Source organism: Zingiber officinale, chromosome 2B, assembly GCF_018446385.1.
Source record: "Zingiber officinale cultivar Zhangliang chromosome 2B, Zo_v1.1, whole genome shotgun sequence".
Taxonomy (NCBI): domain Eukaryota; kingdom Viridiplantae; phylum Streptophyta; class Magnoliopsida; order Zingiberales; family Zingiberaceae; genus Zingiber; species Zingiber officinale.
The window spans coordinates 150377623-150402902 of record NC_055989.1 but is presented as its reverse complement, the minus strand read 5'-3'; the positions used below and the strand labels follow the sequence as shown (position 1 = coordinate 150402902).

Here is a 25280-nt window from a genome sequence, read left to right as displayed (position 1 = left end):
TTTTAGTATTACTTATGAATCTGAAATTATTGGATGTGGTACATTGTCTGATGGTCTTTTTCGTCTTAATTTAGAAAATGATAATCACTATTCTTCTATGCATGTTGGTGTTAAACGATGTGTCATTAATGAGAATTCCTCTAATTTGTGGCACAGGAGATTAGGTCATATCTCCATTGAAAGAATTAAGAGGTTGGTACATGATGGAGTACTTAGTGCTCTTGATTGGACCGATTTTAGTACTTGTATAGACTGCATTAAAGGTAAGCAGACCAACAAGTCAAAGAAAGGTGCCAAGAGAAGTTCTAAATTGTTAGAAATAATTCATACAGACATTTGTAGTCTTGATTTAAAATCATATCGTGACAAGTACTTCATCTCCTTTATTGATGACTTTTCTCGTTACATGTATCTCTACTTATTAGACAGCAAAAGTGAAGCACTTGATGCTTTCAAAAATTTTAAAGCTGAAGTAGAGAAACAGTGTGACAAACAAATTAAGATCGTAAGATTTGATAGAGGAGGAGAGTACTATGGTAGATACACTGAGAGTGGACAAGCAACCGGTCCATTTGCAAAGTTTCTTCAAGATTGTGGGATTGTTGCCCAATACACCTTACCTGGTTCTCCAGATCAAAATGGTGTAGCTGAGAGAAGAAACCGAACTTTAATGGACATGGTTAGGAGTATGCTTGCTAGCTCCAAACTTCCTAGGTCCTTATGGACTGAAGCCCTAAAGACGACGACGTACATATTAAACCGAGTTCCAACCAAAGCTGTCCAAAAGACACCTTTTGAATTGTTTAAAGGTTGGAAACCGAGTTTACGACATCTACGCGTTTGGGGGTGTCCAGCCGAGGTGAGGATTTATAATCCACATGAAAGGAAGTTAGACCCGAGGACCTTAAGTGCATATTTTGTTGGCTATGCCGAAAGATCCAAGGGATATAGATTTTATTGTCCTTCTCACAGCACTAGGTTTGTGGAATCAAGAAATGCCAAATTTCTTGAAAATGATTTAATTAGTGGGAGTGATCGTTTTCAAGACCTTGGTCTTGGGAAAGATCATCAAGATACTCAATACTCCACTTCAACTAGTAGACCAATTGTTATAGTTCATAATGCGCCTTGTGTTCATGCGCATATTGAGCAACAGGTCCAAGAGGTTCCACAAACTGCTGATCGAAATTCATTAGATCCTGAGGTTCAACAAATACCTGAAATTGTTGAACAATTTGTTGAGCAACATGATCCTGCTACACAGGAGAGTGTTGATACAACATTGAGGACTGCTAATCCAAATTCAGTAGACTCTGAGGTTCAACAAATACCTGAAATTGTTGAACAATCTGTTGAGCAACATGATCCTACTACACAGGAGAATGTTGATGCAACATTGAGGAGATCTACTAGGACTAAGAGATCAGCAATTTCTGATGATTATGTTGTATATCTACAAGAATGTGACTACAATGTTGGAGCCGAAAATGATCCTGAAACGTTTTCACAAGCCATGAGTTCTAATGTCTCTGACTTATGGTACAAAGCCATGAAAGAAGAAATGGATTCTATGGCATCTAACAAAGTCTGGGATCTTGTCAAGTTGCCTAATGATGTAAAAATCATTGGTTGTAAATGGGTCTTTAAAACTAAGAAAGACTCAAAAGGTAACATTGAGAGACATAAGGCTAGACTTGTTGCCAAAGGATTTACTCAGAGGAAAGGGATAGACTACACGGATACCTTTTCTCTTGTATCTAAGAAAGACTCATTTTGTGTGATCATGACATTAGTAGCTCATTTTGATTTAGAGCTGCATCAGATGGATGTGAAAATAGCATTTCTCAATGGTGATATAGAGGAAGAAGTTTATATGAAACAACCAGAAGGATTTTCCTCTAGTAGTGGTGAGAATTTAGTCTGCAAGTTAAATAAGTCCATATATGGATTAAAACAAGCCTCTCGTCAATGGTATTTAAAATTTCATGATGTTATTACTTCATTTGGTTTTGAAGAAAATATCATGGATGTTTGTATATACCAGAAGGTTAGTGGGAGCAAAATTTGCTTTCTTATGCTATATGTGGATGATATTTTGCTGGCGACTAATGACAAGGGTTTGCTATATGAGGTAAAACAATTTCTTTCTAAGAGCTTTGATATGAAGGATATGGGTAATGCATCCTATGTCATTGGCATAAAGATTCATAGAGATAGATCTAGAGGCATTTTGGGTTTGTCTCAAGAGACCTATATCAACAAAGTTCTAGAGAGGTTTCGAATGAAGGATTGTTCACCAAGTGTAGCACTCATTGTGAAAGGTGATAGATTCAATTTGAATCAGTGTCCTAAAAATAAGCTCGAACAGGAACAAATGAAAACCATTCCATATGCTTCAGCTGTTGGAAGTCTTATGTATGCTCAGGTCTGTACTAGGCCTGACATTGCATTTGTTGTTGGAATGCTTGGAAGATATCAGAATAATCCAGGTGTTGACCACTGGCGGGCTGCAAAGAAGGTTATGAGATACCTTCAAGGAACCAAGGATTACATGCTCATGTATAGACGAACTGAGAAATTGGAAGTCATTGGATACAGTGACGCAGACTTCGCTGGCTGTATTGATTCACGTAAATCAACATCTGGTTATGTGTTTATGTTAGCCGATGGGGTTGTGTCATGGAAAAGTGCCAAGCAGACCTTGATTGCTACTTCCACTATGGAGGCTGAGTTCGTCTCTTGTTTTGAAGCAACCTCGCATGGTGTATGGTTGAAGAGTTTCATATCTGGGCTTAGAGTTGTGGACTCTATTTCAAAGCCTCTGACATTATATTGTGATAATTCAGCTGCTGTATTTATGGCTAAGAACCATAGAAGTGGTAGTCGTAGTAAACATATCGACATTAAGTACTTAGCCATAAGAGAGCGTGTTAAAGAAAAAAAAAAAGTGGTTATTGAACACATAAGCACTGAATTGATGATCGCGGATCCTCTGACTAAGGGCATGCCACCAAAGGGTTTCAGGGATCATGTAGCGCGTATGGGACTTAGTTCCATAATGTAATGTTTTTTGTTTCTTTAATGAAACTCTTATTTAGTTTGGATATTTTTCTCTTGAGTTGTATACATATTTATTGTTTGAAAAATGTCATTATGTTTGGACCACAATAAACATTGGGTTTATTTTAATTTGGTTTGGGTTGATATTGAGAAGTGTAACATATTGTGATACATGGATGATAATACTCATATTTAGAGGAACTGTCGCCATGATCCATATGTTAATGTTGTTATACAGTGGATATACATAGACCAAGTGGGAGAATGTTGGTTAAATTTTGACTCCATTGGCCATGGAACAACCAATCGATTATTGGTCTATATATTTGGAATGTGAAATGTGAAAACATTTCCAAAAACTGAAACGGTTCCAAAAACCACTGTAACTACTTTCCCTTGCTTCCAAAATTTCGATGATGGCAGAATATTGGAGCATGATATAAATTTGGTCCCTGGTTCCTATTCCTCTCGTGTCTTCTTCTTGAGACAAAGATACACCATCATTTCTTGTGGAGAAAGGGCCGGAAGCATCAAGTTTTGTTGCAGTCGTCTTCCTTGATCAAAACGATGGCCGGAGGTATATGGTTTGCAAAATATGTAATGTTTTACATGAGTTTGGCTCGTTTATAATTGAGCCGAGCTCGAGCTTTATTTAACGAATATATTCATGGCTCACGAGCTTATTCGAGCTTTTATCGAGCCTAAACGAGCTTAATAAATATAAATTATAAATTTAAATATTCATTAAAAACTAAATTATATATTTTTAAAAAATTATAATATTCTTGTTAAAATTTATAATTTTATTTTAATCAATAAATTTAATATATTTGTTTATGTTTTTCATAAGTAGAGTGTAAAATCTATTAATTCAATATTAATACTATTATTTTTTTATTTAAAAATTGATTCATGAGCTTAACGAACATGTTCACGAGCTAACGAGCCGAATATTGTAAAGCTTGAGTTTGGTTTGTTTATCTTAACGAGTCTAATTAAACGAGCTCAAACGAGCTTTTATCGAATCGAGCTTTGAATAGCTCACGAGTGGCTTGGCTCATTTACACCCCTAATCAATCGTATGGTGTTTTAGCATAGTCATATATCTATCTAAGTCTTGGTATTATTTTAAACTTCTTTTTATAGTTAGTTTATTTGATAAATTAATTATTTTATCCGACAATATATTTGATTAATTATAAATTGTAAATTTCGATGAATCAATTACCTATTAGTTATTTTAATGGGACCCTTATTTTAATCGTTTAGATGATGTAAAGATGGGTTGAATTGTTTAATTAATTATATTTTTTACTTAAAATGAATTTAAAACTCTATTTCATTCCATAAAATTAAAAAAAAAATGTGGAACCGTCACATCAGCGGCCCTCCTAGAGTCGGTCCCACGGATATGGAGGGAGGTAAATGCAGGTACAACTCTATTTCATTTCATAATAGTATTTGATGTGATGGTAAGGAGGAGCCCACCTGGTACAGATCAACAGTCATGATAGAGGTCAAAGTCAAAACGGTCAACGTCATGACTCATAGGCTCAACCGCGTCGCGAGGGAATTACATAGGCTGATCGGAGGAACCGTTGTTCGATCGGTCATCTGGATGAAACAACGTCCGGTCAGCCCGATCGGCAGGGGAGAAGGTCGAGCGGGTCACCCATTCGGCTCGGGGTATGCCATTGACAATATATGAACCGATATAATTAATAAAAAAGGGAAAAAATGAATATCTTACTATTTTATTAAAAATTCCCCCCCTTTACTAACTAACTTTAGTGAAGCCTAAAATGAATTTACGTTAATATCCTTTTTTCTATTCACACTAAAAATAATTCCAAGGTTTATTAGTAATTCCACAAGCAAGCAATCAATGATCTAGAGTTCGAGACTCAGCTACGGTATATTATTATGAATTTTTCTCGTCATTAATTTTTTATCTGGTTGTTTTATATAAAAAAAATATAGTTCTCTTTAGTCCCACATCTTAGAATTGAAATACTATGATTAAATAAGCTTCTATAAATATGTTAGGCCGACAATGTTAAAAAATATACTTTTCATAGTTTTTTTACTAAGATAAGTATAATATTAAATTAAATTAATTTTTTGGGAAGCTGTAAGGGTGATACTTGAAAATCCAAACAATTCGGATTTTCAAAGATCCAAATAATTTAGATTTTCAAAAGTCTGGTACTTTACCCTAATGACTTCATTATAAAGGGTCACTAGTACTTAAGAAAAAAAAGAAAACAAAATAAAACATTCCATCTATCATTGTATGCAAATTAATATCATTGAACATGAGAATATGAAGGGACACTAAGATAGGTATAAAAGAGTATGATAGGTATGAAGCAAAGGAAGATTCATCGATCTCTGTCCCTATTATTTTCGATTCCTCTTCTATTTCTAACTTGAGCGTCGGAGGGTCAACGTCAAGGACCCCTTCCCTAATTTGATTTGTTTTATAGATAGAAGCGAGGTCTTTAACCAGTTAACGGAACCGTCACATTTTCAACTTTCCAACTTCACAATTTCGGATCTACCGAAACTTCTTACATGTCTACTAAATATCCAGCATACTTTTACTCATTTGAACTTTGTTGGACTTTCGCTTTGCTCTTGCAATGTATCTAGTAGAATTATTGATGTGGGACTTAAAAGTCATGAATTTAAGTATTAAAACCGATCTCTTAGGATCAACCTGTATACAATATGTTTTTTTCTTGAACCCCATGAGAACTTTGTAAGAAAATTAATTTAATTACTTGGTGCCTGCTTATTGCAAAATTTGTTCATGGAGAGTGAGAGAAGGATCATATTGAAAAGGGCGGCCAATGGATAACATGTGAAAATTTTTATATTGAATCGTGGGCTATAAATGAGTAAACTAAATTAAATTTTGTAATATTTAAATTAATTTGATAAGAGCATCCATACAGAGCTCTAACTATGATGTGGCTCCAGTGAAGGATCTCTCTCATAATGGAGGAGTTCCTTCGTATAATTATGAGAAAGTGACTCCGTGTTTATAGAGTTGCTTCTGCTATTTTTTTAATTTTTTATTAACTAGTTTTATTTCTGATTTAAAATATTAATAAAACAATTTGTGATTAATAAATTTTGAATTTAAATTTTATTTCTATTAATAATTTATGAATTTAAGTTTATTATAATTTAATTATATAATATAGTAGAATAGAAACATGAAAGAAATATATATAACGAAAAATCTAGAATCTAGAGGTTTCACAACGATAGATATCCTAATCTACTTGAATCGAATTAAATTATAATTAACGGTAATTTTCAAAAAGGCACATTTAAAATTGTCAAAAAAATTTAAAAACGTATTTAAGTTTCTGATTTTCCAAATGAAGTATTTGATTTCCATTATATCCCTCCTATCAACAACAACCGATTTTATTTCTATTTTTAAAACATACAAGCCACATGGTATCCAGAGCGGATGATCAAACCTCATGAGGAACACGCTCTGTTAAAAAAAAACTGTTGAGGAGTAAATAAATCGAATATTCATGAATGTCGTACTGTTTAATTTTTTTATACTAAGTATTAACATCTTACTATCCGACAAATTTAGACCAATTCAGGGAATGAGTCGGCTTATAGCTTAGCACTCAGCAAACTAGGATTTCTATAGTTCAATCTTCTATTATAATAAAAGGTATCATGTTCATCCCACCTCAAGTATTTTTCACGGTCTGTTCCTAGATTATATGAATGAAGATAAATTACCAAATTAGTTTATAGTCGACCGTTAATGATCAGGAGCAGAAGGAGTTTTTTTCCCAAGAATATGTGTCCATTGAAAATTGATCTCTATCTTATAATAATAAATCAATAGCCACTAGATAACTAGGCACCCTATGAAAACTACAATTCAATCTTCTATGTGATAAAAAGGTAATTTGCTTACCTCCAGTACCCCCAGCGTCTCTCAGCGTCCCTGGTAGCCCGTTCCTAGGTTAATACGGAGGAAGTAAATCACGAGTAATTACTAGCCATTAGTACAAGTGGCTAAGGCATGAAGAAAGATATACTTAGACGTGCCGAGTTTCAATCCTAAAATCTTATATGATAACATCTCATACCTCAACTATCGCACCATCTCGGGAGACTATACTTCAATCTTCTAGCACGTTCAAAATGTTGTCACGGGACTGGAGAATCGTTGTTATAATGAGCTATCGCTTAAAAAAGAGGCATCACCCAATGTTTCCAATATACAGAGGAAATGTATTTAGTAGCCTTTGTAGAAATTAATAGGTAGAGGAAAGAAATAATATAAAGTTTTTTTGATAATCTTATTACTAAAGTCAATAGGCTTATTTATACAAATTGTCCAAAATAATAATGGAAAGATTAAATAAGACATACAATCATAAAAATTATAAACATAGTAATATAATAGACTTGAAAATATTATTTTTCCTATTTGATTCATATCGTTCTTGATTGTGTGCCAAATATAATAAATTCCAATTGATTGAAATCAATTAGAGATTATTTCTATTATTGTCATTACCCCCGACAAACTCAACAGGAGTGTCTAAACGTTGAGTTTGAGTGCTAACTTGGTGAAACGTTGTCAAGATAATGATTTGGCAAATATATCAGCAATTTGATCTTCCGTAGATATATAAGAAATCGAATGTTGTCGAGTCGCTACACGCTCATGAACAAAATGAAAATCAATCTCTACATGCTTAGTACGAGCATGAAAAATAAGATTTGTCGCAAGATAAGTCGTTCCAATATTATCACACCATATTTTAGGCGTAGCAGTTAGGAAAAAGTGTAATTCTGAAAGAAGAGATTGTAGCCAAATAATTTCTGACGTTGCGTTAGCGATATCTTTATATTCAGCTTCAGTACTCGAGCGAGAAACTATAGGTTGCTTCTTTGAAAGCCAGGAAACAAGATTTCTCCCAAGAAATATAGCATATCTACTAGTAGAATGTCTATTTTCGGGAGATCCAGTCCAATCTGCATCACTATAGGTAATCAACTCTCGTGAAGACTGATGATATAAAAGAAGACCATGTAGAAATAGTGCCTTTGAAATATCGAAAAATTCTCTTAACACATTCCCAATGATGTTCAGTAGGAGCATGCATAAATTGATAGGCACGATTCACAGAGAAAGCAATATCGGATCGTGTAATTGTGACATATTGTAAGTAAGCACCAACAATACTACGGTAGATCTCGGGTCAAACATCGAAGAGGAGGATGAAGGTGCAGTAAAACCACCATCAATGATTGGTGTGGAGATAGGACGTACACCATCCAGTTTAGCTCGTTGTAGGAGTCCAGTAATGTATTTGCTCTGAGAGAGAATACAACCTTCAGAATATGAGAGAAACTCTATTTCAAAGAAAAAGCAAGCATTGCCAAGATCCCGAATAGGAAACTCTTGACGGAGAAGATGTAGTAAAGTAGTAATGTCATTTTGATCACTACCAATTATTAATATATCATCCACATAAATCAGAACAAATATTAAAAATTTCTCATTACATTTGTAAAATAGGGAAGAGTCTATTTTTGAGCCAGAAAATCCCGGAGTATGAAATTAGGTAGATAGACGATGAAACCATGCACAGGGTGCTTGTCGAAGACCATATATAGACTTCTGAAATTAACACACATGCGTTGAAAGTTACGAGTGGATGAATCCAGGAGGTAGCTCCATATAAACAATTTCTTCAAGGTGTCTATGAAAGAAAGCATTGGAAATATCTAATTGGCGTATTGGCCAATGGAGATTACAACTATATATAGTAGCAATCTGATAGTTGTAATTTTGACGACTGAATTAAAACTATCATTGAAGTCAATACTTAGCTGTTGATTAAAGCTTTTAGCAACAAGGCGAACTTTGTAACGTTCAATAGAACCATCTGCGCGATACTTAATTCGGAAACTCATTTAGAGTCCACAATATACATAAAAGGGGTATGAGGGACTAAGCTCCAGGTTGCATTACGAAAAAGAGCATCAAATTCTGTAGCTATCGTAACACGCCAATTTAGATCTTTGACTGCCTGTGTAAAACTAGAAGGTTCAACAAAATTTGAAGAAACAATAAGAGCATGTGAAAGAGGATAATGAGTGGAAATTGGTGGACATTGTGCATAAATATTGCTTAGAGGAAGCATCCGCTGAGGAATATCATCATCAGAGCTACTCGGAGATGAGTGGTTAGACGGATGATAATCAAAACTAGAGAGTAGATCACCACTAGCCGCCGAGTCTACTGGAACTTGTGGAGATGGAGCAGGACCCAAGATACCATCCTCCCTTGTACTTTTAATATGTCATAATGAATCAATATGTGGGCTTCTAGTATATTACTTGGTGATATTAGATAGTTGCATTGATTATCTGAAGGAGAATCTAAGGTAGCAACTGCAAATAGAAATAGAGATTTATCAAAAGTAACATGTCGAAAAATATATATATAATCGGTCGAAATATGGAGGCAACGGTACCAATGATGCAAATTACTATAATCAAGGAAAATACATTATAAAGAGTGAGGGTTTAACTTGTGCTTAGAGTAAGGTCATAGCCAAAAATAACATGCGCAACCAAAGATATGAAAGGAGTAATCTGGAAGATAATTATAAAGTCTTTCCAAGGGACACTTATTTTGAAGTAGTGGAGTGGGTAAACGATTGATAAGGTAAATTACGGTTTGGACGACATCATCCCAAAATTTAAGTGGAACCAAGGCATGATTGAGCTAAGGCAATTTCAACCACATGACGATGTTTTCTCTCGGCGGACCCATTTTGTTCAAGAGTGTGGGGACAAGAGACTCGATGGATGATGACAGAGGAAGTAAGATGACGATGAATCGCTTGATACTATCCACCCCAATTAGAATGAAGGGAGAAGATTTTACGATCAAAATAGCGCTCAACTTATTTTTGAAAGCGAAAAAAAATTATCAAAGAGATCAGACTTTCTTTTCATAGGAAAAATCTAAGTAAACTTGTTGAAATTGTCAATAAAAATAACATAATAAAGAAAACCTAGATTAGATAGAATAGGAGCAAAACCCCACACATCTGAGTGAATAATTTCTAAAGGAAAACTAGAAGTGCGAGAAGAAGACACAAAAGATAATTTATGAGATTTTGCTTTCATACAAGCTTCATATAAATGAGAATAGGAGACTAAAGAAATTGGTAAACTATACTGGTTAATGATATTCTGAACAACATGTAGAGACGAATAATCAAGACGCGCATGCTAAGAGAATTTATCAGTGCGTTCTCCAACAAACACATTAGTATAGGTGAGCTGAAAACGATAAAGATCATCTTTAATATTTTCTTGAAGTAGAATATTTCCTGTTGTGGGATCTTTCACAAGACAATGATGAGGATGAAATTCAAAGAACACATTATTATCAAGAGCAAACTGATGGACAAAAAGTAAATTTTTAGTAATGGAAGGAACATGAAGAGTGTCGCGCATGCGAAAAGTACGACCATATGAATGAAAAGATGTGTTTCCAATGTGAGCAATTTGTAAACCTGAGTCATTGCCTATTTGTATCATGTCAGGTCTATGATAAGGCAAAGCTTATGTGAGAATATTATATTCTGGTGTAACATGATGAGTTGCTCCAGAATCTGGATGGCATCCTCAGGTTTTAGGAACTGATGACGTTGCATTAGGAGGGATGAAGAGTGAAAATGCTCCAGAATTAGATGATTAAGTACTGGATTTCCATGATGAGGAAGAGGGTCAACTTGATGATACAGGTTCTCCTCGAAAATTTGAATCATATCTTTTATAACAATTTTGAGCATAATGATCATAATTAAAGCAAATTTGACAGCGCCCTTGACCTCGACCTCTGAAACCTCCAAACTGATTTTGGTGACTATATTGGGGAGGAGACTGATTATGTTGATCAGGTTGTGGAGCCTTGCTAATCATGTGTGTCGATAAAGATAGAGAATCTAACATCCTTTGAGATTGTATTTATAGAAGCCTTTCATGAGAGGATAACATACTATGAAGCGTTTCCAGTGACACTTGATCCATGCGAGTCGTCACACTGGGAACAAAGCTATCATATTGAGGACCAAATCCTATAAGAATATGCATTAATGGTTCTGGATCAGAGACTGGATGTCCAATTGCAGCTAGGTTATTGCCAATGATCTTGACTGATTGCATATAATCAATAATGGAGGCATCTTGTCGTTGTATCGACTGTAATTGTAGACGAAGTTGGAGAACTCGTGCTTGAGAGTGAGATGCAAAAGAATGATCAGAGCTTCCCAAACCTGGCGCGAAGTGTTGAGCCCAACGAGTATAGGAAGTATAAACTCAATAATTGATGAAATTAACCAAGTCAAGATTAATTGATCCTTCTTAAACCAAATAGTATAGGACGAATCATCTTTTTGTGGTGGGGATAAACTACCATCAACATGACCAAGTAAATCATGAACACATAGTAAAGGAAGAAATTATAATTTTCATAGTAAATAATTATCATGGTCAAATTTAATGGAGAAAGAATGAACCATAGGAATTTAAAAAGAGGTATTTTGTGATGATGAAGAGATTTCAGTAGACTCGAGAGAAGACATTTTTTTTCTCTCTCACTTTTTTTCTCAATTTTTTTCCTCACTTTTTTTTTCCTTGGTTTTTTTTCCTCACTTTTTTTTAATCTAAACAAATATAAATCTTAAGACTTTACATGAAAGCGAACAGATACATCAATCAAAATCTATTTTTTTTCTTTCAATGTAGAGAATCTAAAACCGAACTAGTAGAAAAAAAAAATTGTTATTGTAGTTGTCGAAGTTCCCGAGGTCGCCGCACAAAACTGACAAGAAAGGACGTTGGTGATGAGACTGCAAGATGTTACTAGAACACATTGATCTTTAGGTTGCTCCAAGTTGTTGTTGTGTTCCAAGATGTTCACGTTGATGTTGACTAATGTTGTAGAAATCTAGTGCTCGAATTGAGGTGTTGGAAGAGGAATTAAAGAAGGAAGAAGCTAAATTTTGAGGGAAGATAAGCAAAAGGAAGGATCATGACTCTGATACCATATAGAAATTAATAGGTAGAGGAAAGAAATAATATGAAGTTTTTTTTGATAATCTTATTACTAAAGCCGTTTATTTATACAAATTGTCCAAAATAATAATGGAAATATTAAATAAGGCATACAATCATAATATTATAAACATAGTAATATAATAGACTTGGAAATATTATTTTTCCTATTTGATTCATGTTAATCTTGATTGTGTGTCAAATATAATAAATCTCAATTGATTAAAATCAATTAGAGATTATTTCCATTATTGTCATTAGCATTAATGATGAGCTAAAAGTAACACATTAAATAGAAATTATTGTTCAAACCAAACATGCGAACATAAAATGAAATAAATACTAAATATTGTCCAAACTAAAATATTAATGCCACTTGATCATGCCCGAATGAAGGAATCTGGAAAGTCAGGGATGGGGTGACTACCGACAGGATGAAAATCTTAATCCTACAAAATATAACCAAACTAGGGAAGGGATATCTAGTGTTGGCCTTCCGACGCTCAAGTTAGAATCAGGAAGAGAAAATAAGTATTTGAGAAATAGATGAATCTTGTCTTTTCTCATACCTGGTGTACCCTTTTATATCTCTGTGATCGTTCATCTGTCCTTATTTAATGATATTAATTACCAGAGGAAACCTTCTTTATCTTGACTTCTGTGCATTAATGATAAATGGAGTGTTCTTCTTGGTCTTGACTTCTTCATATTTAATGATGATAGACGGAGTGTTCTCTTTTATTTTCTCATCTCTTCCTGTGTAGTGTCATTCTAGCACAGGATGGGCGGTTCGAACGACTCGCTTTTTTGCCGGACGGGCGATCCGAGCGGCTTGTTTTTCTGCCTACCAGAACAAATAACTGCTGGTTGGCCATTTGTCTAACCGACCCATGATGTTCATTTATCTTACCGGCCGGGTGATCCACTTATCCACTCCTTTACCCACCGAGATTGGCTGATGCTCTTTCCGCAAGTCCAGGTGTTGACACATTGACTTTGATCGACACCGTGTCACCTGACCCAGATAAATTCTTATCATCGCATCATAACTCTTTATAGAATCTATTGGTGGTATGATCGATTGGCGGGGCACTGAGTACGAATATTTCATCTTTTACACAATACCAATATCTCCACCACTTTACAGCCTCCTATTGCTGCCTCACAATGTAGTTGATTCTGCTTCTAATCTCAAATTTTAATTGACATTTAACAAAACTTATAATTCTTAATTTTGAACTTTTAGTGGTTAAATTTTTTAAAGTTGAAACTTATAGATAATTTATGGTGAAATGTAAGAATGTGATTTAATTTGAGATAATTAATTTAGTTATTTTTGTAATATTCTAAATAATTTTTTGATATTTTATTGAGATAATTTAGTAAATGCACAACCAAATTAATTATAATATAAAGGAGTTATTTTGATAATTTATCAACCGCGTGAAATTTCCTCCGGTATAAAATCTATGAAATGTAACTACAATTTGATAATTGATTTACATCAAATTCTAGAGTTGGAAGCATATATTTTTAAAGAAAAAAGGGAGTCTATTAAAATGATGGCAAAAGGTAAATATGCTCGCCCCCAGCGCCCCCATCAATTTGTCCCAAGGTCAACACGGAGGAGATAAATCACGGATGACTACTAACATTTGGAATAATGACTAACACATAAGGGAAATATTTATCTCGACTTTAATGAGATTCGAACTTAATGGCTATTAAAATGATCTATGCTTCGATGGGATTAAACTTTTTTCCAATTTGATTGTAAACAACAGAGGTAGTTATAATCTAAATATATAAAACCATTATTAATATTATTGCTCATACAAAATTCAACCGGCCTATTAGCTCAGTTGGTTAGAGCGTCGTGCTAATAACGCGAAGGTCGCAGGTTCGAAACCTGCATAGGCCAGTTATTCGTTTTTGACAATAATTATTTATGTATGGGCCTATATTACTTTCCTTTTATAGAATATACAAAATTTATTAATATTATGGCTCATTCTAATTTCGACTGGCCTATTAGCTCAGTTGGTTAGAGCGTCGTGCTAATAACGCGAAGGTCGCAGGTTCGAAACCTGCATGGGCCATATAAGATTTTTTTTGTTTTAATTATTTATTATGGGTCTTTATTAAGTTCTTTTTATGAAATGGGCTGTAGACTCTTTATATATGGAATAATCGTTTATATATGGGCCTGTATACCGGCCCTTTTTATGAAATGGGCTGGACTGAGATTCCTTTTTGATTATACTACTCATTACAGTAGAGGTTCGATTAATGTTTTGAAAATTAGATTTGAACTAAGTTTACTCGAAAAGTATATAGGAAAGAAATAGCAATGAGAAAAATAAAAATTGATTACCCAGTTAGATAACGTCAAATTTCGGATGATTAATCTGTTCCATGAAGTCATAATAAATTAGAAAGTATTTACGACGGATGATCCAAAAGTCCAATATTCCTTGATCGTGAGTCTCAATTGATGGAAAAATTCTTATAAATGTGTCTTAGTTGAGAATCAAACAATAAATATCTGAATGATAACATAATGTTCTTCGACTATATAAACCCCGAGGAGAGAAAAGCTCTTAGTCAAAATGGAGTGTTTATTTTTCTTTACAAACTACTTGATGCATAGTTTTCTTCTACTTTATATCAAGAAAAGTTATGGTCAACCTCTAAGATATTTAACAAATAAAGTACAAGTTTCCTTAGCTACTTTGTTAATTAGAGGTTGATAGATTTACTATAATGAGACAGAGATTAAATTTCGATAGACTCATATTCTCAGGAAAAATCTTTTCTCGCCCTTAACCATTTGCCGATCAGTTATACATTGACATTGTGATTATCATAATTATTTTTTATTTTTACTACAAAAGAAATAAAGTGTAAATAGAAATTTTGAAAAATAATAAGAAAATTTGGATGCAAATTGCTAGCTAGATTGACCGATCGAGCAAAACAATAATTTAATCAAGTGGAAAAGGTTAAATATGGTAGCTAAACTACCACAGATCCATTTTAGAAGCACACTGTAGCATGTAGTAATTAATATATGCTTAGGATCATAGTAGCAAAAGGTAGATATCTTCATCACAGATAGCTTACGTATTTGATCTTTTAAGTTATATTAAGAAAGGTAAATTATAAAATTATTTTATAATTGTCTGCTAAATTAATTAGGAGATGAGAGAGATTACCTTGAAAGCCTTAACTTAGGGAATCTCCTCAGGTATAAAATCTATGAATGAGTAATCACAATTTGATAATTGATCATTTACATTAAAGTCTAAAGTTAGAAATATATATTTTTAAAGAAAATAGAACCTATTAAAATGAACTATGATTCGATGGGATTAAACTTGCTTTCCAATTTGATTGTCAAAAAACTAGTGGTAGTTTTTTATAATCCGAAAGGCTGATCAGAGAAATATGTCTCAGCCTACATTAAGTTAATAAAATTAACAAAGATCATTAATAATATGGGTCGCTCCAATTTCAATTGGCCTATTAGCTCAGTTGGTTAGAGCGTCGTGCTAATAACGCGAAGGTCGCAGGTTCGAAACCTGCATGGGCCATTAAGTCGTTTTTGACAATAATTATTTATGTATGAGCCTAGATTACGGTCCTTTTATGAAATCGAGATTCTTTATGTATGGGAATAATTATTTATAAATAGGCCAGTTATTATGGGCCTCTATAACGGTCCTTTTTATGAAACGGGCTGGACTGACATTCTTTTATGAAGAAACATAAAATATATTTAAGAACACGTGTATTCAGCACAGCGGGAACAAAAATGCAACTAATTGAATAGACAGACTCATCAAGCTAGTTAGGTTAGGCCAACTAATTGAGCCGTATTAGAGCTAATTAAGTGTCATAGGTGTCAAGTTGGGGATACCGATTGAGCTAAGAAAATCAATTGAGTTAGTCAAGACAACAATTAGGTCAGTTGATCAATTGAGTTGATAACTAGTTGTTGGTCGAACAATATTTAATATTATAAATACTATTAAATAAAAGATTATGATTTAAAAAATCTAAAATAAAAAATTTAAAATAAATATAAATGAATGATGATTAAGTAAATTCATTTGGGTCAACCCTTTAGAGTGCTAGGGTGAATAGCGCTCATAATTCTTTTCCTTTTTTTTTTTTTTTTTTTTTGGTAAACAAGAGAAATAATATAGTAAAATTAAAATAAAATAATACTAACAATTTTATTTTACTTGGTTCACAACCCATCTTACTTGTTTAAGGCATGTACTCGTTAAGTACTTTTGTTAAGTAATTCATTAAGAGTTTGATAAGTACTAGATATCTTATTACAAATAAGGAAATGAAATGAAATGTAATAGAAAAAACAATTATATCGACAATCCGAAAAGAGTATAGACTTGGAGATTGTTGTCGGAGTAGCGTTTTAGCATTGTAGCAGAGTTTTAGAGAAGCACGAGCGTTGTTTGAGCATAGAAGAATGATGTAAAAGGCTATTGGTTGAAGATGCTTATATAGGCCATTCCAGGTACCTCCATTGAGGCCTATTCGATTTACCTTCGTCACCAACTTCTCTATTTTCAGGCCCCTAGATTACTCCCGGGCGTTTGGATCGCTAACGTGACAGCACTTCGTTGGAGCTCTATCATGGTCGAGTCTATGTTGTCCTAGACCCCTAAATCCCTTCCAAGCGCCTGGGTGCTACCGTGCACCGACCAATCAGAGACTGCCACCTCATCTTGCCATAAGCCGAGGTGATCAGGGCGCCTGAATCCCTTCAGACACTTGTAATAACTTAGAGAGCTTAGATCCCTTTCAGGTGCCTAGATCAGCACTTCCAAACTTTTTGACTTCTGCATCACAGAGTTAACACAGAAAACATGATAATATGAAATAAAATGATTTGACAGTCTTTGGACTGTCCAATTTTGACTTTTGAATTTCGCTGAAATCTTAGATCGGATCGACACCTATTATTCCTTCAACGGAGAACATGCCTTCACATACTCCTCTTTGAAGAGTTTACCTATTGCCAAATATCTGGTATTCCAGACCTGTTTGGACTTTTGCTCAGCATTTAATGTTAACCTTTAGGAATTCTTGCTAGATATCCAGTCCTCAACTCACCTAGACTTCCGCTTGGTGTCCTTGACCCCCAAGACTTCCTGTCTAGTGTCCTCGACCCCTAGGACTTTTGCCCGGCGTCTTAGATTTGCTAAGATTTTTGTCTAATCCACTTGACCAAGACTTCCTTGCCCAGTTCATGACCAGGACTTTCTTTCTCAATCCATTTGATCACGACTTCTTTATTGATTTAGTATCAACTATAACTTTCTTGCACACTTAGTTAGATTACAAATAATTTTTAACTTTAAACCTTTGTCAACATTAAAATTAAATTTGATTATATGATATTTCCAGTAGCAACAACACTTTCCAATATCCCATCATCGTAAGTGGAGGAAGGGGGTAAGTTTAAGATATGAAAATTATGACAATTTTGCCACATCATATTGAAGCAAAATTAGCAATTTGGCCAAACAGTATCAAGGCAAATCTTGATTATTCTTTTTTTCACTTTACTCGTATAAGGAGGATTTTTAACAAAGACCTAGGTAGAGGTCGCAAGATGGCAGTCCTATCTCACGGAAGTTTTACATCGATCATCAGAATAGATTGAGAAGCGCACGTGATGGCCAACCCAGAAGTCTAACATCCTTTGGTTACGCTCTCCGTTTGAAGGAAATTTTTTTACAAATATACCGTAGCTTGGATTCGAATCGTGGATATCTAAGTGACAACCTAAATGTCCTACTACGGTTCCATAACCCCGGGAACTGCAACCCTAGATATAAACAACATACTATGATGGTCTCAAATATTTATTGAACCAATCAATAACTTTACACTTTCTATGCACTTTAGTTCTTTAGCCTGCATTTCTAATATGTCAAACAAATATTTGAAAAAGGAAAACTTGATCGTATTAGTAGTAATGGATAGAAGAACATTAAGAAAAACTTTAATTATCCATTTTAATTTAAAGTGATTGATTTAAGATCTCGAGAAAAGTTCATTGGAAAGAGAAATTATTGTCAAAGAGAAAATGTTATAAAAATAATAATAAGGTATGTTGCAACTGTATAGAGCTTAAATATAATAAATTTTATTGACAGCGCTGATCAAACGGAGTAATCATATTCAATTAAGTGATTTAAATCATATGGAGTGAACAAACTTCTCAAATTATTTTCAGATAACTTTTTCTATCATTAGAGCATATACCTTGGTAAAAAAGTGAAAAAAAAATTCACTTTTACCTACAATATTAATCAAGCAGAGCAATCTTAGTCAATCAAGTGATTTAAGTCATATTTGTTAGAAATTTAAATCATCCTTTGTATTAAATAAATAAGATAACTACATGCGGAAAAATAAGTCGATTATTATCTCCACAGTCATTAAATTTTGAAGAACACTTGAACATGACCCCAGGACTATCGTATAGTGGAAAGACGTACAGTTGTCATCTAAATACTCATGGTTCGATTCCCAGCTATGATACATTTATAGAGATTTTTTTTCCAAATGAGACTCACAATCAAGAGATATTAGGCTTCTGGGCCATCTGTCAAGAGCACTTCTTGATTTACCCAAATAGCCGGTGGAAAACTTCCATGGGGCTGAGCTAGTCATCCCAGGTTTGACGTTACCTACCTAGTTAATCATTTTTTCAAGAACATTTGAACATCACTTTTGTTGTTTAATACTTTAGAGCCTTCTAAACACTCCAAACCTTTTCTATAGATGATGTTATTATTCTTTAAAGGTGTGTATGTTTAGGATCCTAAAGACCACTATTGATAAAAACTCATTACCATCATTGAGTCAATTCTTAATATTGTGGCAAATCATAATAAGATAATCATATCATATAAAAAGATACGATATGCATATTAATATAAGATTAATTTAAATTAGTTATGTACATTTGAATTTACAATATATGACCTTTTAATTAAGATAAAAGATTATGTATAAATAAAATCTTAACAAATATGTGCCACTTAATTAATAAGGAAAGATTTGTAATCAAGATAAAATATTTCTAACATTCTCTCACTTGACACATATGTATCTCACCATTCACTAAATGAGTGTACAAGATTTTTGAATAATGACAACAAGTCCTCAGTTAGTATTATCTTCTATGTATTATATTGTATCATGCTTCTCCACTAATATATCTTAATGAATAAACCTTATATTTATTTAAGGTCCAATTTTAGTGATATTTCTCAAATTTATTAATGTGCACACAAATATTAGAAAAATATCATAATTGAGTTTCATTAATAACCAAATTATTGTAACAACAAAAATTATATAAGGGATCCAAGTCCCATTCTCTCTACATGATCCTTAAATTTCAACAATGACATGCCTTTAGTTAAAGAATCAGTAATTATCAATTCAATGCTAATGTGTTTAATAACCACTGTTTTATCTCTAACACATTCTTTTATGTCAAATACTTAATGCTTATATGCTTAATTCAACTCCCACTTTTATTATTATTAGTCATAAAGACAATAGTTGAATTATCACAATATATCCTTAATGGTTTAAAAATAGAATCTCGAAATGAAACTCTTCATCCAAACACCATATGAGATCGCCTAAAAACAAGATACAAACTCAGCCTCTATAGTGGAAGTGACAGTCAACGTCTGCTTTGCACTTCTCCAAGACACAGCTCCACCTGCTAACATAAAACTATATCCAGATGTTTATCGACAACACCGATTAAGCCGAGCAACCCTTGTTAATCAAATAATTCAAGTCATATGGGATGGGCAAGCTTCACTTTTATATCGTTAGAGTACATGCCTTGTGAAAAATCTTCACTTTTACGACAACACTTAATAGAGTTGAAAAGAAGGGAAGGAGATAATTGCAAGGTTGGAAGAGACCATGACTCATAATTCTATATAGGAAACATATGAAACATCACACTATAGGAAGGGCAGAATAGTTCATACGGATCAAGTTGGCCATAACTCATAAACCACACAACCATTTAGTATGAGATAAACCCTAATAGAGTTGCTTAGTAGTACATAATGCCTTGTAAATAGTGACTTTATTATAATTTTGAATCAAAAGTTTTTACTATTAGGTATAATATGGTTGAGCAAGGTCTTATCAAGAACCTATTTTCTCATTCTGGTTGAATTGAGATTACAATGGAGATGAGGGTGAAATTGTCTTTAGAGGAGTTGATCCAAATCATGTATATGTCTCAATCACTTAGAAAGAATATTGGCAAATTTGTGTCTTGAGTTTTATCTTCACTAATCAACTACTGTTTCATATAAAATGACTTCTCAACATTATACAAAATTGAATTGACAATTTAACATGGATATGTGATCATTGGTGGTGAAGCTATTGGTATTACATGCAAACTGATTTATTTCATTTTCATTCTTCTATTCATGTCTTCTATATCACAATTTAGCTACTCACACATTTCCAAATCTAAGAAGATAAGAATAAACAAGACAAAATTGAGGATCATACCTTTTTCAAGGAGTTCAGATCTTCAAAAAATACGTTCGAAGAAGAAGATAGGTCTTTCAGACGCGCTCCAACAAGAGGGCTACGAGACCAAGCACCAAGACCAACACCTACCGTGAAATGATGAAGAGGAGCTGTGGAATTTTTTATGGGATAAAGAAAAAAATAATAGCTAAAGAGGAAGCTAGCTCGGTAAGAAATGAAAAGAAAACAAAGTAGATTTGAGAGCATTTGCCGACTTTACCGTTGGGTTCAAAATCTTATTTTCGCCTTTACATTAAAGGAAAAAACAATGGAAAAAGTTTGTTTTTAGTTTCTTTTTCTTAAAATGGAACAGAATTTGAGAAAATGATAATTTGCCTTTAACATAAATAAAATATTATTTAGTTTTGTCAAAGTAAATAAAATGGGAAAAGTGGTTCGAAGAAATAATAGTTTATTACTTTCTTCCTAACTGTCATTTAAAATAATAATATAAAAATTACAATCAAGGACAATGCAGAAGGGATTGATTATATTACTCATTACAGTAGAGGTTCGATTAATGTTTTGAAAATTGGATTTGACGCCTTGTTCGGCTGTTAAATCAGGAAGCAGAAGCAAACTCAATAATTAAACTAAGTTACTCGAAAAGTATATAAGAAAGAAATAGCAATGAGAAAAAAAAATTGATTGCGCAGTTAGATGATGTCGACGATTTGGCTCTATGAAAATTTTTCATCAGTTATCATGATAAATTAGAAAGTACTTACAATGGACGACCCATAAACCTAATATTCTTTGATTGTGAATCTTATTTGGAGGAAAAATTTCTATAAATACGTTATAATGAATATCTGGATGATAACTAAATGTTAACTATATCATAGCACCGAGGATAGCAAAGCTCCTAGTCATAAATGGTGTGTGTATTTTTCATTACAAACTACTTGATGCATGATTTTCTTCTACTTTAGACCCAGAAAAGTTGTGATTTCTAAGGTATGTAACAAATAAAGTGCAAGTCTCTCGGTCTACTCCGTTAGTTAGAGGATGGCAAATTTATTATGATATAGAGAATAAATTTCAATGGATCCATGCTCTCAGGAAAAATCGCTTCTCACCTCTAACCACTTGTCGGTCAGTTATAACCTAATCCTGTGATTTACCTTCCTTCATATAATTTAGGGATGAACTATAAGAGAACGTCTAGGGTAGCATAATTATATTTTATTTTTACTACAAAAGAAATAGTGTAAATAGAAATTCTAAAAAATAATAAGATAATTTACGACCAATCGAGGAAAAAGAGTAATTTAACTAGGTGGGAGAGGTTAAGTATAATAGCCAAACTATCATAGATCCATTTTAGAAGCACATTGTTGCATGCAGTAATTAATATATGCTTAGGATCATAGACAACAATATAACAATATTGTGATAGCAAAAGATAAATATCCTCATCACAGACATCATTTATATTCCGTCTTTTAAATTATATGAAAGAAAGTAAATTATAAAATCATCTCATAAATGCTGCTATATATATATATATATATATATATAAAAGGCTATGAAATGTTAGCTAACCTTACATGCATTCACGGTACGTGACAAAGCTACATATGAATATGAATGAATGATTGACAAAAACAAGATTTACCTTGAAAGCCTTAACTTGGGGAATCTCCTCATGTATAAAATCTATGAATAAATAGCCACAATTTGATAATTGATCATTTACATCAAAATCTAAAGTTAGAAATATATATTTTTAAAGAAAATAGAACCTATTAAAATGAACTATGGTTCGATGGGATTAAACTTGCTTTCCAATTTGATTGTCAAAAATAGTGGTAGCTTTTTATAATCCTAAAGGCTGATGAGAGAAATATGTCTCAGCCTACATTAGGTTAATAAAATTAGAAACCATTATTAATATATGGCTCATCGAAAATTCAACTGGCCTACTAGCTCAGTTGGTTAGAGCGTCGTGCTAATAACGCGAAGGTCGCAGGTTCGAAACCTGCATGGGCCATTCTGTCGTTTTTGACAATAAGTATTTATGTATGGGCCTATATTACGGTCTTTTTATAGCACAGTAAATAAATAATTAATATTATGGCTCACATTAAATTCTATTGGCCTATTAGCTCAGTTGGTTAGAGCGTCGTGCTAATAACGCGAAAACCTGCATGGGCCATTTAGCTGTTTTTGACAATAATTATTTATGTATGGACCTATATTACGGTCCTTTTATGAAATGGGCTGTACTGAAATTCTTTATATATGGGCCTCTATAAACGGACTGGCCTGACATTCTTTTATGAAGAAACGTGTATTTAGCACAGCGGGAAAAAAATGCAACTAATTGAATAGACAGACTCAAGTTAGGTTAGGCAAACTGATCGAGCCGTATTAGAGTTAATTGTGTATCATAGGTGAACTTATTAGAGTTGTCAAATTGGGCATACCAATTGAGCTTAGAAAATCAATTGAGTTAGACAAGACAATAATTAGGTCAGTTGATAACTAGTTGTTGGTCGAATAGTATTTAATATTACTAAAATATTATAAATATTATTAAATAAAAGATTATGATTTAAAAAATCTAAAATAATTTTTTTAAATAAATAAATGAATCGATGATTTAGTAAAGTTCCTAAAAATGATATGTCCCCGTGTCCCCTCATTGACCGGATGGTTATGACATTCTCATGATTTACAGTATCGTTAGTTCATTTGAGTCTACCCTTTAGTGATCCATCTATAGATGAGTATAGAAGAATGATATAAAAGGCTATTGGTTGAAGATGCTTTTATAAGTCATTCCAGCTACCTCTACTGAGGCATATTCGATTCACCTTCGTCACCAACTTTTCTACTTCCAGGCACCTAGACTACTCCCAGGCGCCTGGATCGCTAACGTGACAACACCTTGTTGAAGCTCTATCATGATCGAGTATATCTCGTCCCAGGCCCCTCAATCCCTTCTAAGCGCTGGATGCTGACGTGTGTCGACCAATCAAAGACTGTCACTTTATCCTATCGCAAGCCGAGGTGATTAGGGTGTCTGAATCCCCTCGGACACTTGTAATAGCTTAGAGCGCTTAGATCCCTTCCAGGTGCTTAGATTAGCTCTTCCAGACTTTTTGGCTTTTGCATCATAGAGTTAACACAGAAAACATGATAATATGAAATAAAATGATTTGATAGCCTTTGGACTGTCTAGTTTTGACTTTCGAATTTTACTAAATTCTTAGATCGGATCGACACCTACTATTCTTTCAACGAGGAACACGTATTCACCTACTTCTCTCTAAAGAGTTTACCTATTATCAAATATCTGGTCTTCTAGATATGTTTGGACTTTTGCTCAGCATTTAATCTTAACCTTTAGGAATTCCTACTAGCTGTCCAATCCTTAATCCACCTAGACTTCTGCTTGGTGTCCTTGACCCCCAAGACTTCCTGTTTAGTGTCCTCGATCCCTAGGATTTCTGCCCAACGTCCTAGATTTGCTAAGATTTCTATCTAGTCCACTCGACTAAGACTTCCTTGCCTAGTCCATGACTAGGACTTTTTTTCTCAATCCATTTGATCAGGACTTCTTTATTTAACCTCAACTATGACTTGCACACTTAGTCAATCTCATTAGATCACAAATAGTTGTTAATTTTAAATCTTTGTCAATATTAAAACTAAATTTGATTATCTAATGTTTCAACACCAACAACATTTTCCAATATCCCATCATCGTGAGTGGAGGAAGGGGGTCAGTTTATGATATAAAAAAAATGACAATTTTGCCAAATCATATTGAAGCAAAATTGGCAATTTGGCCAAACAGTTTCAAGGCAAATCTTGATCATTCTTTTTCTCTTTCCCTATATAAGGAGGATTCTTTAACAAAGATCTAGGTAGAGGTCGCAAGATGATTTCAATATATTAATGTCTTCAATAATCATATCCAATTAACTACGTAAAGATTCTTGTTTTGCATAGTTTATCTTGCAACCCTAGACATAAATAGCAAGTCGTTGATATTATGGTGGTCTCAAATATTTATTGAACCAATCAATAACGTTACACTTTCTATGCACTTTAGTTCTTTAGCCTCCAATTCCAATGTGTCAAACAAATATTTCAAAAAGGACAATTTGATCGTATTAGTAGTAATGGATAGAAGAACATTAAGAAAAACTCTAATTATCCATATCCATTACATTAAGAAAAACTCTAATTATCCATTTTAATTTAAAATGATTGATTTAAGATCTTGGGAAAAGTTCATTGGAAAGAGAAATTATTGTGAAAGAGAAAATGTTATAAAAATAATAATAAGGTATGCTGCAATTGTATAGAGCTTAAATCTCCACTTTTATTGACAACACCGATTAAGCCGAGCAACCATATTCAATTACGTGATTCAAATCATATGGAGTGGACAAACTTCTCAAATTCTTTTCAGGTAACTTGTTCTATTGTTAGAGCATATACCTTGGTAAAAAAGTGAA

General features: G+C 33.5%; 4 non-coding genes across 4 annotated transcripts; all 4 read left to right on the top strand.

Moving 5' to 3' along the window:
• Positions 1 to 14036: 14036 nt before the first annotated feature.
• Positions 14037 to 14110, top strand: TRNAI-AAU. Its single transcript has one exon. It is a non-coding gene; the product is annotated as a tRNA-Ile (tRNA).
• Positions 14111 to 14214: 104 nt separating this feature from the next.
• Positions 14215 to 14288, top strand: TRNAI-AAU. Its single transcript has one exon. It is a non-coding gene; the product is annotated as a tRNA-Ile (tRNA).
• A 1420-nt stretch (positions 14289 to 15708) lies between these two features.
• TRNAI-AAU lies at positions 15709 to 15782 on the top strand. Its single transcript has one exon. It is a non-coding gene; the product is annotated as a tRNA-Ile (tRNA).
• Positions 15783 to 22727: 6945 nt separating this feature from the next.
• Positions 22728 to 22801, top strand: TRNAI-AAU. Its single transcript has one exon. It is a non-coding gene; the product is annotated as a tRNA-Ile (tRNA).
• Positions 22802 to 25280: the final 2479 nt, after the last annotated feature.